The sequence below is a fragment of the Euprymna scolopes genome, unplaced genomic scaffold, assembly GCF_053919585.1.
Source record: "Euprymna scolopes isolate OS-2025 unplaced genomic scaffold, ASM5391958v1 sca1, whole genome shotgun sequence".
In the NCBI taxonomy this organism is placed as follows: domain Eukaryota; kingdom Metazoa; phylum Mollusca; class Cephalopoda; order Sepiida; family Sepiolidae; genus Euprymna; species Euprymna scolopes.
The window spans coordinates 92,678-105,177 of NW_027633102.1; the positions used below are offsets into that span (position 1 = coordinate 92,678).

A 12,500-nucleotide genomic window follows, 5' to 3' on the forward strand; every position below is an offset into this window, starting at 1 on the left:
ACCACATGCTGCTGGCTGGCTGTCTGTTGTTACAATGGAATTTAAAAAAAAAAACAAACAAAAAACCCCAACTCTATTAAGATTTTCGATAGTTGGAAAATAATAATAAATTAAGATTTTCGATAGATTGAAAATAATGATAAATTGATTTTAGCAGGGCTGCTGAGTTAGCTTATAGGAGCGAGCTAAAGTAAGAAAGAAACACGCCGAAACACACCGACCGGCACCCCCGACGACGACCACGGGTAAACGGCGGGACTAACTGTGACTCTCTTAAGGTGTGAGGAGGCTTTGCCTCTTAAGCAAGTTTGACTGACGCCTACCGACACCGGTCAGGTCGGCGAGGCTCCCGGCGGCCCCGAGCGGGACCACAGGTTGCGGAAGGCGTCCAAGTGAGCGGCGGCGACGCCAGGAGGCCCCGGGGTCGACTCCGCGGCCCCCGGGTCGGTGTGCGGGCCTCCAGAGCTCGATAAAGTAGTGGTGTCGCTAGCGGTCGAGAAGGCACTTTTCGACGCCTACTGCCACCCCCACATGGCGGTAGGCGCAAAACTGGAAAATCGCCGACCAGAAATGTCGCTTCGTATAATCGACGTTTTTTTTGACCACCATTTTCAGGTGTCGGAGGTGGGTCTGGACGAATACCAACACCATTTCTGGGGTTTCACAACCGCCCGGCTTCTCCGACATATGTTGGAAAGGAGTAGCGATCGAGCGAAGGGGGCTGTCGGTAGGCGGCCGCGGGTTGCATGTGTGCCCGGGACAGCACCCCCATCCAACTAAGGGGTGTCCCCCGGGGGCCAGGGGGACCTCGTCCAGGTCGGCCGGGCGCTTCCAGACGCCTACCGACACCGGTCAGGTCGGCGAGGCTCCCGGCGGCCCCGAGCGGGACCACAGGTTGCGGAAGGCGTCCAAGTGAGCGGCGGCGACGCCAGGAGGCCCCCGGGGTCGACTCCGCGGCCCCCGGGTCGGTGTGCGGGCCTCCAGAGCTCGATAAAGTAGTGGTGTCGCTAGCGGTCGAGAAGGCACTTTTCGACGCCTACTGCCACCCCCACATGGCGGTAGGCGCAAAACTGGAAAATCGCCGACCAGAAATGTCGCTTCGTATAATCGACGTTTTTTTTGACCACCATTTTCAGGTGTCGGAGGTGGGTCTGGACGAATACCAACACCATTTCTGGGGTTTCACAACCGCCCGGCTTCTCCGACATATGTTGGAAAGGAGTAGCGATCGAGCGAAGGGGGCTGTCGGTAGGCGGCCGCGGGTTGCATGTGTGCCCGGGACAGCACCCCCATCCAACTAAGGGGTGTCCCCCGGGGGCCAGGGGGACCTCGTCCAGGTCGGCCGGGCGCTTCCAGACGCCTACCGACACCGGTCAGGTCGGCGAGGCTCCCGGCGGCCCCGAGCGGGACCACAGGTTGCGGAAGGCGTCCAAGTGAGCGGCGGCGACGCCAGGAGGCCCCCGGGGTCGACTCCGCGGCCCCCGGGTCGGTGTGCGGGCCTCCAGAGCTCGATAAAGTAGTGGTGTCGCTAGCGGTCGAGAAGGCACTTTTCGACGCCTACTGCCACCCCCACATGGCGGTAGGCGCAAAACTGGAAAATCGCCGACCAGAAATGTCGCTTCGTATAATCGACGTTTTTTTTTGACCACCATTTTCAGGTGTCGGAGGTGGGTCTGGACGAATACCAACACCATTTCTGGGGTTTCACAACCGCCCGGCTTTTCCGACATATGTTGGAAAGGAGTAGCGATCGAGCGAAGGGGGCTGTCGGTAGGCGGCCGCGGGTTGCATGTGTGCCCGGGACAGCACCCCCATCCAACTAAGGGGTGTCCCCCGGGGGCCAGGGGGACCTCGTCCAGGTCGGCCGGGCGCTTCCAGACGCCTACCGACACCGGTCAGGTCGGCGAGGCTCCCGGCGGCCCCGAGCGGGACCACAGGTTGCGGAAGGCGTCCAAGTGAGCGGCGGCGACGCCAGGAGGCCCCCGGGGTCGACTCCGCGGCCCCCGGGTCGGGTGCGGGCCTCCAGAGCTCGATAAAGTAGTGGTGTCGCTAGCGGTCGAGAAGGCACTTTTCGACGCCTACTGCCACCCCCACATGGCGGTAGGCGCAAAACTGGAAAATCGCCGACCAGAAATGTCGCTTCGTATAATCGACGTTTTTTTGACCACCATTTTCAGGTGTCGGAGGTGGGTCTGGACGAATACCAACACCATTTCTGGGGTTTCACAACCGCCCGGCTTCTCCGACATATGTTGGAAAGGAGTAGCGATCGAGCGAAGGGGGCTGTCGGTAGGCGGCCGCGGGTTGCATGTGTGCCCGGGACAGCACCCCCATCCAACTAAGGGGTGTCCCCCGGGGGCCAGGGGGACCTCGTCCAGGTCGGCCGGGCGCTTTCCAGACGCCTACCGACACCGGTCAGGTCGGCGAGGCTCCCGGCGGCCCCGAGCGGGACCACAGGTTGCGGAAGGCGTCCAAGTGAGCGGCGGCGACGCCAGGAGGCCCCCGGGGTCGACTCCGCGGCCCCCGGGTCGGTGTGCGGGCCTCCAGAGCTCGATAAAGTAGTGGTGTCGCTAGCGGTCGAGAAGGCACTTTTCGACGCCTACTGCCACCCCCACATGGCGGTAGGCGCAAAACTGGAAAATCGCCGACCAGAAATGTCGCTTCGTATAATCGACGTTTTTTTTGACCACCATTTTCAGGTGTCGGAGGTGGGTCTGGACGAATACCAACACCATTTCTGGGGTTTCACAACCGCCCGGCTTCTCCGACATATGTTGGAAAAGGAGTAGCGATCGAGCGAAGGGGGCTGTCGGTAGGCGGCCGCGGGTTGCATGTGTGCCCGGGACAGCACCCCCATCCAACTAAGGGGTGTCCCCCGGGGGCCAGGGGGACCTCGTCCAGGTCGGCCGGGCGCTTCCAGACGCCTACCGACACCGGTCAGGTCGGCGAGGCTCCCGGCGGCCCCGAGCGGGACCACAGGTTGCGGAAGGCGTCCAAGTGAGCGGCGGCGACGCCAGGAGGCCCCCGGGGTCGACTCCGCGGCCCCCGGGTCGGTGTGCGGGCCTCCAGAGCTCGATAAAGTAGTGGTGTCGCTAGCGGTCGAGAAGGCACTTTTCGACGCCTACTGCCACCCCCACATGGCGGTAGGTGTAAAATCGGAATAGACCGGACCAGGAATGTCGAGGGGGAAAAAAATGACAAAGTCCTGGTGTGCCTAGGCGTCGAGAAGGCACTTTGCGACGCCTACCGACATCCCCATGTGGCAGTAGGCGTAAAACTGGAAAATCGCCGACCAGAAATGTCGCTTCGTATAATCGACGTTTTTTTGACCACCATTTTCAGGTGTCGGAGGTGGGTCTGGACGAATACCAACACCATTTCTGGGGTTTTCCAGTTTGAAAGTTTTATAAAACATGTTCGGTAGGAAGCACACTTTGGTGTGTCGGTTCGTCGGAGCAGCGACTCTTTGCCTCGTGGTGGTCCGGAACGTCTCTACGGGCTTGTCGCAAAGGCGTCAGAAAGTGGCATCTCCGCCGCCTAGGGCTGTCACCGTTATCGCTGTCGCCGCGCTCCAACTTGTTTTGATCCGCCGCCTTCGTTCCTGCCAACCGTGCGCCCGCTCATCGTCGTTAGGTTATAATACGTGGTACGTGTGTGTGCTTCTCCGTGGACCTAGGGCTGCTCGACGTGTCGAACGATATGTTGGAACAACTAACGGCTCCTTTTCCTGGTTCCATAGTCGTCGTGGTACCCGCGTCGTCAGCCATATCTATGTCCACCATGTTTAGCCGATACGTTTGCTGCAGCTTCTGCTTCCGCCTCAGCGTTCGCCGCTCTCAGCCGCCGCTGTTGTTGCTGCCGTTCTGCCATTCAACCACTACCTGCGAATCTTTCGATGATCGGCCGAACGACCCATCGCTGTGCGACCGATAAATCCTCCGGATTAGGGAGAAACGCCGCCGCTCTCTGCCGCCGTCGAACGGAAAAACGTACATTGTAACGAACGAACGAACGAACGAACGAATTAACGAACGAGCGAACAAACAAACAAAAATAGCCGCGGGGGATGCACTATGTAGATCCTGATCCCCTTGTAACCATACGTACGTTGTTCGATGCTCTCCCGTCCTGGAAGTCGCCGCAGCAAACAGGAGGATGAGCAGCAGCAGGCGCCGCCGCCGTAACCGCCGCCTGCCTGCCGCCTCCTATCCTGTCAGCGTCCGATCTCACAGCCGTGTGAACGTTCGCTGACACCCGATTTCTTTCCGTCTGGCAAAACCTTGGACGTCCCGCTCGCGGTACACGTGCTGCAGCGACTTCTCGTCCGACAACGCATAAGCGTCGACGTCTGCCGCCGCATCTTCTGATACGTGGACGGTGATAGCGCTAGTCCCTTCTTGCGCCACCTCCACCTTTTGTTAGCGCCAAAGAAGATCGATCGAGCAGTCGTGGTGCGCAGTCGATTAACCCGTTTTCACCGTCCGCAGTTCCCAAGCCGCCGATCAAGTCGTTGCTCTTCTTGTTCGTTCTTCCCATACCGTCGATTTGCACGGCTGCCGGATGAGCCATCCTCTGTCCGGCGAAGCGCTCACGTCAGTGATCGATACTTGCACCGACAGTCCTCCCGCTCGCGACTCGGTGCTCGAATCGGACTCGTTCGTTTTTATCTCGATGCGATTGTGAAAAGGGGGGGACCGGTCGTCAATGTCGTGTGTGTCGACGATGTTGTTCGCCCGGTCCGCCGCGTTGTTGTCGTTTTTTTTTTTTTTTTTTTTTTTCCCCTAACGTTCGCCGTCGCACGGACGAAAGGGTGAGAAAAAAAAAAAAAGCTCGAAAAAGCCGCCCAAAAAAATCGGACCGAGGAGCCGCTTGCGAGAACGCGCCATGTGCACGTTGTCTCTCCTCGGTTTTCCGAGCACGAACACGACGCCGGTCGGTGGGTCGGTCGACGAAGGCGACGACGAAGGTGACGGGAAAAATTTACGCCGCCGCTGCCCTGGTCCAGCTCCTCCCCGATGACGGCTGTGATGTTGACGTTGACGTTGGCGACGACGACGACGACGACGGAGACGACGACGACGACGAGACGGCATCGATGGCGACCACGATGACGACGACCTCGACGAGTTCAGTCTGCACCTTGACCTCCCGATGTCCGTGTGCACTGCCGTCGTGCTGTTTGTCGTTTGTCGTATGTATCGCTGTCAAGGGTGCCGTTGTCGTTGTTGTTGTCGACGTTGTTGCTTGCTCTCTCGTCTCGGTCGGTTGGTACGTTGATGACGACGACGACGACGAAGACGACGACGACGACGACGAGACGGCATCGATGGCGACCACGATGACGACGACCCGACGACGATTCCCAGTCTGCACCTTGACCTCCGATGTCCGTGTGCACTGCCGTCGTGCTGTTTGTCGTTTGTCGTATGTATCGCTGTCAAGGGTGCCGTTGTCGATGTTGTTGTTGTCGACGCTGTCGTCTGTTCTCTCTTCTCGGCCGGCTGTGACGTGGACCGTTGACGACGACGACGACGAGACGGAATCGATGGCGACCACGATGACGACGACCTCGGCGAGTTCAGTCTGCACCTTGACCCTCGATGTCCGTGTGCACTGCCGTCGTGCTGCTTGTCGTTTGTCGTATGTATCGCTGTCAAGGGTTGCCGTGTGTCGTTGTTGTTGTCGACGTTGGTCGCTTTCGTTCTTTGAGTCTCGGTCTCGGTCCAAGTCAGGGGAGAAACAAAAAAGAGGCCATCAGCGCGGGCAGCGCGCTTCTTCTGACGGCGAACCCCCTCGAAAAATAAATAAACACGTGCCCGTCGTTGTAGTTGTCTGTCTTATGTCGGTCGGTCGGTCGGTCGGTCTGTCGTTCTGTCGAAACAAAGTCCCAAATTCCAACGATACCTGGTTGATCCTGCCAGTAGTCATATGCTTGTCTCAAAGCTTAAGCCATGCAAGTGTAAGTTCACGCCACGCATTAGAACGGGCGAAACCGCGAATGGCTCAGGAACCGGACCTAATCCTCGGGACCGTATTCCTCCTCGGAGGCGATGGAGTAACTGTGGCAATTCTAGAGCTAATACATGTGACACAGGCCGCGATCGGTCGGCGCGCCCGTCGTCGCCACGCCTCGCGCGCTGGCACCCGCGTCGGCCGTTCCGGGTCGCGGCGCTACATATTAGACTGAGACCGATGCGCGTCATTCCGTCCTCCCGTCGTCGGCGTTCCCGCTCGCGGGTCCGTTCGGTGGGCGGGGCTCATAGGGCGGCGCGCTCCGCTTTGGTGACTCTGGATAACTCACTGGTCGATCGCACGAGCTTTCACGCCCCGGCGACGGGTCTCTCGAGGGTCCGCCCTATCAACTGTCGACGGTCGGTTAAGTGCCTACCGTGGTTACTACGGGTAACGGGGAATCGGGGTTCGATTCCGGAGAGGGAGCATGCGAAACGGCTACCACATCCAAGGAAGGCAGCAGGCGCGCAAATTACCCACTCCCGGCACGGGGAGGTAGTGACGAAAAATAACGACGCGGGACTCTGTCGAGGCCCAGCGATCGGAATGAGTACACTTCAAATCCGTTAACGAGGACCAACCGGAGGGCAAGTCTGGTGCCAGCAGCCGCGGTAATTCCAGCTCCGGTAGCGTATATTAAAGTTGTTGCGGTTAAAAAGCTCGTAGTCCGAACTCGGGTTCGTGGTCGCGCAAGCGGCCCCGGGGCGGCGGCGCCATCGTCCGTCGTTGACTTTGGTCGTCCGTTCGCATTCCCGGCCCTTTCCGCCGGTGTCAACCGCTAGCATACCCGCCACGCGGTCCTGCCGGCGAGGTGGACGAGGAGGTCGTGATCGGGATCCGGGAAAAAAAAAACAAGTGGTCGTCGGTTCGGTTCCGGGAGTAGTCTAACGGGGGGGTGCTACGTGTGTGTGTTTGGGTGCGTTCATTCGCATCCCCGCACTCTGACCCCCGCGCTTCTCTCCCTCTCCCTTTCCGCGCGTTCCTCTTTTTTTTTGAACCCCCCGGTCCGCTCCGAGTCCCTGCTTCGTGTCTTGTCTGCGCGCGTGTTGCGGTCGGCGGTTTCTCCTCCAAGGGTGCTCTTAACCGAGTGTCCGCGGCGGCCGGTACGTTCACTTTGAAAAAATTAGAGTGCTCAGAGCGGGCTGTTCAAGCTTGCATACGATAAGCATGGAATGATGGAAGAGGGCCTCGTCTACGTCTGTCGGTCTCCGTCTACGGCGAGGCAATGATCGAAGGGAGCGGTCGGGGCCACTCGTATTGCGACGTTAGAGGTGAAATTCTTGGATCGTCGCAAGACGAACTGCAGCGATGGCGTGTGGCAAGCACGTTTTCCTCGATCAAGAGCGAAAGTCGGAGGTTCGAAGACGATCAGATACCGTCGTAGTTCCGACCGTAAACGATGCCGACCGGCGATCCGCCGGCGTTCGCTTCCATGACCCGGCGGGTAGCCTGCGGGAAACCAGAGTTCGGTTCCGGGGGGAGTATGGTTGCAAAGCTGAAACTTAAAGGAATTGACGGAAGGGCACCACCAGGAGTGGAGCCTGCGGCTTAATTTGACTCAACACGGGAAAACTCACCCGGTCCGGACACCGGTAGGATTGACAGATCGATAGCTCTTTCTCGATTCGGTGGGTGGTGGTGCATGGCCGTTCTTAGTTGGTGGAGCGATCCGTCTGGTTGATTCCGATAACGAACGAGACTCCGGCCTGCTAACTAGTGCGCCGATGTCAGTGATTTTTACGGCGGGCTCGGCGTCCTCCGTGGCGCTCGGGTCCGGGTCGGTTTTCTCACGCACTTCTTAGAGGGACGGGTGGCAGAAAGCCACACGAGGCGGAGCGATAACAGGTCTGTGATGCCCTTAGATGTCCGGGGCCGCACGCGCGCTACACTGGAGGTATCAGCGGGGACTTCGCCCCGGCCCGAGAGGGTTGGGAAACCTCTGAACCACCTCCCGTGATAGGGATCGGGGCCTGTAACCAACCCCGTGAACGAGGAATTCCCGGTAGGCGCGGGTCAACAGCCCGCGTCGATCACGTCCCTGCCCTTTGTACACACCGCCCGTCGCTACTACCGATCGAACGGTCCGGTGAGGTCCTCGGATCTGGCCGACGACGCCGCCGGGCAGTGCGCGACGTGTCCGTCACGACACTCGTGCATCTACGCCTCGGCGTTCGATGCCTGGAGAAGACGACCGAACCCGATCGTTTAGAGGAAGTAAAAGTCGTAACAAGGTTTCCGTAGGTGAACCTGCGGAAGGATCATTACCGTTTTCCCGTTCGAGACTGGTTTGTTGTTTTCCGGCCTACCTCCTCTGTCTGTCGGCGTCAACGCCTCGAATGCGCGCAAACAAACCTATAAAAGGCGGAGCGAGAGATAGATTTGTGGTGACGCGGAGGTTTTTAAAGCCCCAGCTCTTCTTGCTTGCTTCCGCGTCTTACCACCTGTTTGTTTTTTCGCCCACCGCAAGTGATGGCCGCTTCTTCTTTGCCTTGTCGCCGCTTTATCGTTTTTTTTGTTTTTTTGCAGCCGCTGTGCCACCGCCGCTAGCTAAAAAAACAAACTACTCGCGACATTGCAATGCCGTCACGCCTCCTCGCACAGACCTCCTCGCACACTACTAAATCTATATAAACAAAAACTAATATAAAAAAACCAAGTGCTGAACCCTGGACGGGGGATCACTCGGCTCGTCCGTCGATGAAGAGCGCGGCCAGCCGCGATAACTGATGCGAATTGCAGGACTCAGTGAACATCGACACCTCGAACGCACATTGCGGCCCCGAGATCCCTTGTCTCGGGGCCACGTCCGGTCGAGAGGCGGAACGTTACATGTCTTTCTCCGTTAACGAAACGACATCTTGCCGTCCCCGTGCCCGCCCGGTCCTCGGCACGGTGGTAACCGGGACGTCGCAGGAGCGAGTGACGAGGGGGAAGAAAAATAAAAAAAGAATTGACTCCTTTCAATGTCTTTTTTTTTTTTAAAACCCTCTCCGGCCTCCTCCTTCGTCTCCCGCTGGCAGACCGCGGAGTCTTTTCCCTTTTCGACCGCGTGAAGAAACACTGTGGAGGAGGAGCAGGAGGAGTCTGTCCGAAAGCAGCCGAAGGGAGACCAAAAAAAAAGTACCGACCTAACCGACTGCCGACGTAAGCGCCGCCTGCTCGTCTCGCTCTCTGCCTCATGAAGGTGTCTCTCAGCGACGCCTCGAGCAGCGCGACGAGCACGGCCGTCGCACCGTAAAAAGGTGGCCGCGTCGTAGGCAACGCAACGTCGGATGGGGAGGACCCACGCTTTTTTTTAATTGTTGGCTTCTTCATTTTCGGTCGGACGGGCGCTATATCGGCCAGCCGTCGTCACACGGAGGGTACCGATCGAGATTCCTCTCCTCCAAACACCACACTCTACTAAAAACCGCCGCCCTCGGCTCGGACGAGACGACCCGCTGAACTTAAGCATATCGCTAAGCGGAGGAAAAGAAACCAACCGGGATTCCCTTAGTAACGGCGAGTGAACCGGGAGAAGCCCAACGCCGAATCCCGTCGCAAGTTAAAGGCTTCGGGACGTGTGGCGCATGGGTCGAAGGCAGCCGTTCGTTTTCGTCTCGCATAGTTCGGAGTTCCCTCGATCGGGGCCGCCCGCGGCGGGTGCCAGGCCCATTCGGTGCGGACGGCGAGCGACGGCCTTCGATCCGAGAGTCGGGTTGCTTGGGAACGCAGCCCAAATCGGGTGGTAAGCTCCATCCAAGGCTAAATACCGGGACGAGTCCGATAGTCGACAAGTACCGTGAGGGAAAGTTGAAAAGAACTTTGGAGAGAGAGTTCAAGAGAACGTGAAACCGCCCAGGGGTAAACGGGTGGGACCGCTCACCGCGATCGCGGGGGGACTCAGTCCGGTGCTGCCTAGGCTCGAGCCCAAACTCGATGTGTGTTCTTGAAAGAGAGGCCGTCGCGGCACAGGTCGTCGTTCGTCGTGTCCGCGGGGGACTCGTTCCCCGCGGTTCCAGCTTTTGTGCCCGCGTCGCCGACGAAGGAGACGGGCCGCGTGGATAGCGGGAAGGGAAACGTGGTGACGACCGCGGCGTCGGTAGGTGGCTGCGTCGGTTGGCTGCGACGGAGGGGACTCGTCCTCTCGATCGCTGCTGCCGCCGGGCCCTAACCCGCCGCATCCGTCGCCGCCGCTTCTTCTTTCCTCCTGCTCCCTCCGCGCGCGACTCCGCTGCACCCGTCCCCTTCATCATCGCTCGGCGTAATCATGGCGCGGGCGCTTCGGCGCGACCTCCGCGCGGCCGGCACCGGACGCACTTCCCCTCCGGTCCGTCGTCGCGACCCGTTCCCGGCGTGCAGGTCGAACACGCGGGTTTTTTTCCGTAGGCGGCAGGCGTTTCATCACCCTGAAAACCCCCGTCTTCCCACCTTGTGAAGTCGGGGGCCACCGGCCGTCGGGCCCGCGAACGTAACTGCCCCTTTCTGCCGGGAACGGAGGAAATCTGACACGATCCGTTACACGTGGCGAGCCGGTCCGTTTTGATCCCGCCGGAAGTCGCGTGCGGGCGACGCACTCTGTGTGTCGCTCCTTAGGCGCCCCACCGTCTCGGGCGCGTGCGCGATGAGAGGCGGGATAGGACTGGCGCGGCCTCGCCGTCACGCACCTCGCCGACGTTTCGGGTTCTTGTCGGGGGCAACCCCGCCCGCGCCCGTTTCCGTTTCCGGAGAGGTCGCTCGGCGACGCTTTTTTACTCGAGCCGCCCGCCACCCCGGGTCAGCGACGTGCATCGGCAACCCACCCGACCCGTCTTGAAACACGGACCGAGGAGTCCTGGCCGTTCGCGAGTCGTAGGGGCCACCTCTGACTAACCCCGAAGGCGAAGCGAAAGCGAGAGAGCGTGTAGGAGGGCGTCGATCGGGAGAGGTGTCGTGGCAAAGTCGTCCGGGGGTCGTCGGGGGGTGTCGTCGGTCTCGTGCCGTCGTCTTCTCCTCGCCTCACCCGCCTCCGAGCCGTGCCCGATCCCGCCGGCGCGGCGTTTTCGGCCTTCCGCCGTCGCTGCTGCGGTGCCCGCAACTTTTCCTTTTTTCTCTCTTCCCGAGAGAGATAGGAGAGGGAAGGCTCGTGGCTGACGTGCGGTTGTTTTTCCCTCCTCCCCGAGAGGGGACCGGCGCATCATCCAAAAAGGGGAATTGCCGGGCGCCAGCTTCCATATCCTCCTTCCGCCCATCGGTGAGATCCCGCGGCTTGAACTAGTCCTATTTTGTCGTCGAGTTTAGGCGCTGCGCGCGGGCGCATCACCCCCGGGTCGGTTTCCCCTTTTTCCGAGTACGACTCGGCCGACTCTGGCGTAGCGAGCGACCAGGGACCCGAAAGATGGCGATCCACGCCCGGTCGGGATGAAGCCAGAGGAAACTCTGGTGGAAGTCCGAAGCGCCTCTGACGTGCAAATCGATCGTCGGAACCGGGTGTAGGGGCGAAAGACCAATCGAGCCGTCTAGTAGCTGGTTCCCTCCGAAGTTTCCCTCAGGATAGCTGGCGCTCGATCGTCGCAATTCCATCCGGTAAAGCGAACGATTGGAGGCCCCGGGGCCGTTCACGGCCTCGACCTACTCTCGAACTCGGAACGGGTGGAACGGGCCGACTCTCCCGAACGACGGAGCCGACCCATCCGGCCGCCGCCGCCAGCACGCTTCGCTGGGCGGTTGGTCACCTCGAATGCGAGTGCCAAGTGGGCCACTTTTGGTAAGCAGAACTGGCGCTGTGGGATGAACCAAACGTCCGGCTAAGGTGCCTAACGCGACGCCCATGAGATCCCCGAAAGGGTGTCGGTCGATATAGACAGCAGGACGGTGGCCACGGAAGTCGGAATCCGCTAAGGAGTGTGTAACAACTCACCTGCCGAATCGACCGGCCCCGAAAATGGATGGCGCTGGAGCGACGGACCGATGCCGGACCGTCGCGGCGAGGAGCGATGAACTTTCGCGCCGAAACGATGCCGCGACGAGTAGGAGGGCGCCGCGGCGAGCACGGAAGCCTAGGGCGCGAGCCCGGGTGGAGCCGACCGCGGGTGCAGATCTCGGTGGTAGTAGCAAATATTCGAACGAGACCTTCGAAGACCGAAGTGGAGAAGGGTTCCGTGCCAACGGCGGTCGAGCACGGGTCAGTCGGTCCTAAGACGCGGGCGAAAGTCTTCCCGAAAGGCGCCGGATCCGTTATGAAAGGTGAAAGGAAAGCGAATCGAATCGAATCGAATCAAAAGCCCAAACAAAAAAAAAGCGGCCGGCCTCCCGTCGAAAGGGAATCGGGTTAATATTCCCGAACCCGGACTCGGAGAGGGCCCGGGGGTGGCGACGCTGTCGGCAGCGATGTCGGCGGCGCCCGTCGCTTCCCGGGCGAAACCGCGGTGACGCAAGCGAGCCCGGAGACGTCGCCGGGAGCCCCGGGAAGAGTTCTCTCTTCTTCGTAAAGGACCATGTCCGTGGAATCGGCTCGTCCGGAGATACGG

General features: G+C 60.1%; 2 non-coding genes and 1 pseudogene across 2 annotated transcripts in view; all 3 read left to right on the forward strand.

Moving 5' to 3' along the window:
• The first annotated feature begins 5,901 nt into the window (after positions 1-5,901).
• LOC145273521 (small subunit ribosomal RNA) lies at positions 5,902-8,276 on the forward strand (annotated as a pseudogene).
• A 398-nt stretch (positions 8,277-8,674) lies between these two features.
• LOC145273183 (5.8S ribosomal RNA) lies at positions 8,675-8,832 on the forward strand. The gene has a single exon (XR_013866213.1). It is a non-coding gene; the product is annotated as a 5.8S ribosomal RNA (ribosomal RNA).
• A 593-nt stretch (positions 8,833-9,425) lies between these two features.
• Positions 9,426-12,500, forward strand: part of LOC145273173 (large subunit ribosomal RNA) — a 5,725-nt gene continuing 2,650 nt past the window's right edge. Inside the window, exon 1 of the ribosomal RNA XR_013866204.1 lies at positions 9,426-12,500. This exon is cut by the window's right edge and continues 2,650 nt beyond it. This is a non-coding gene — a ribosomal RNA (large subunit ribosomal RNA).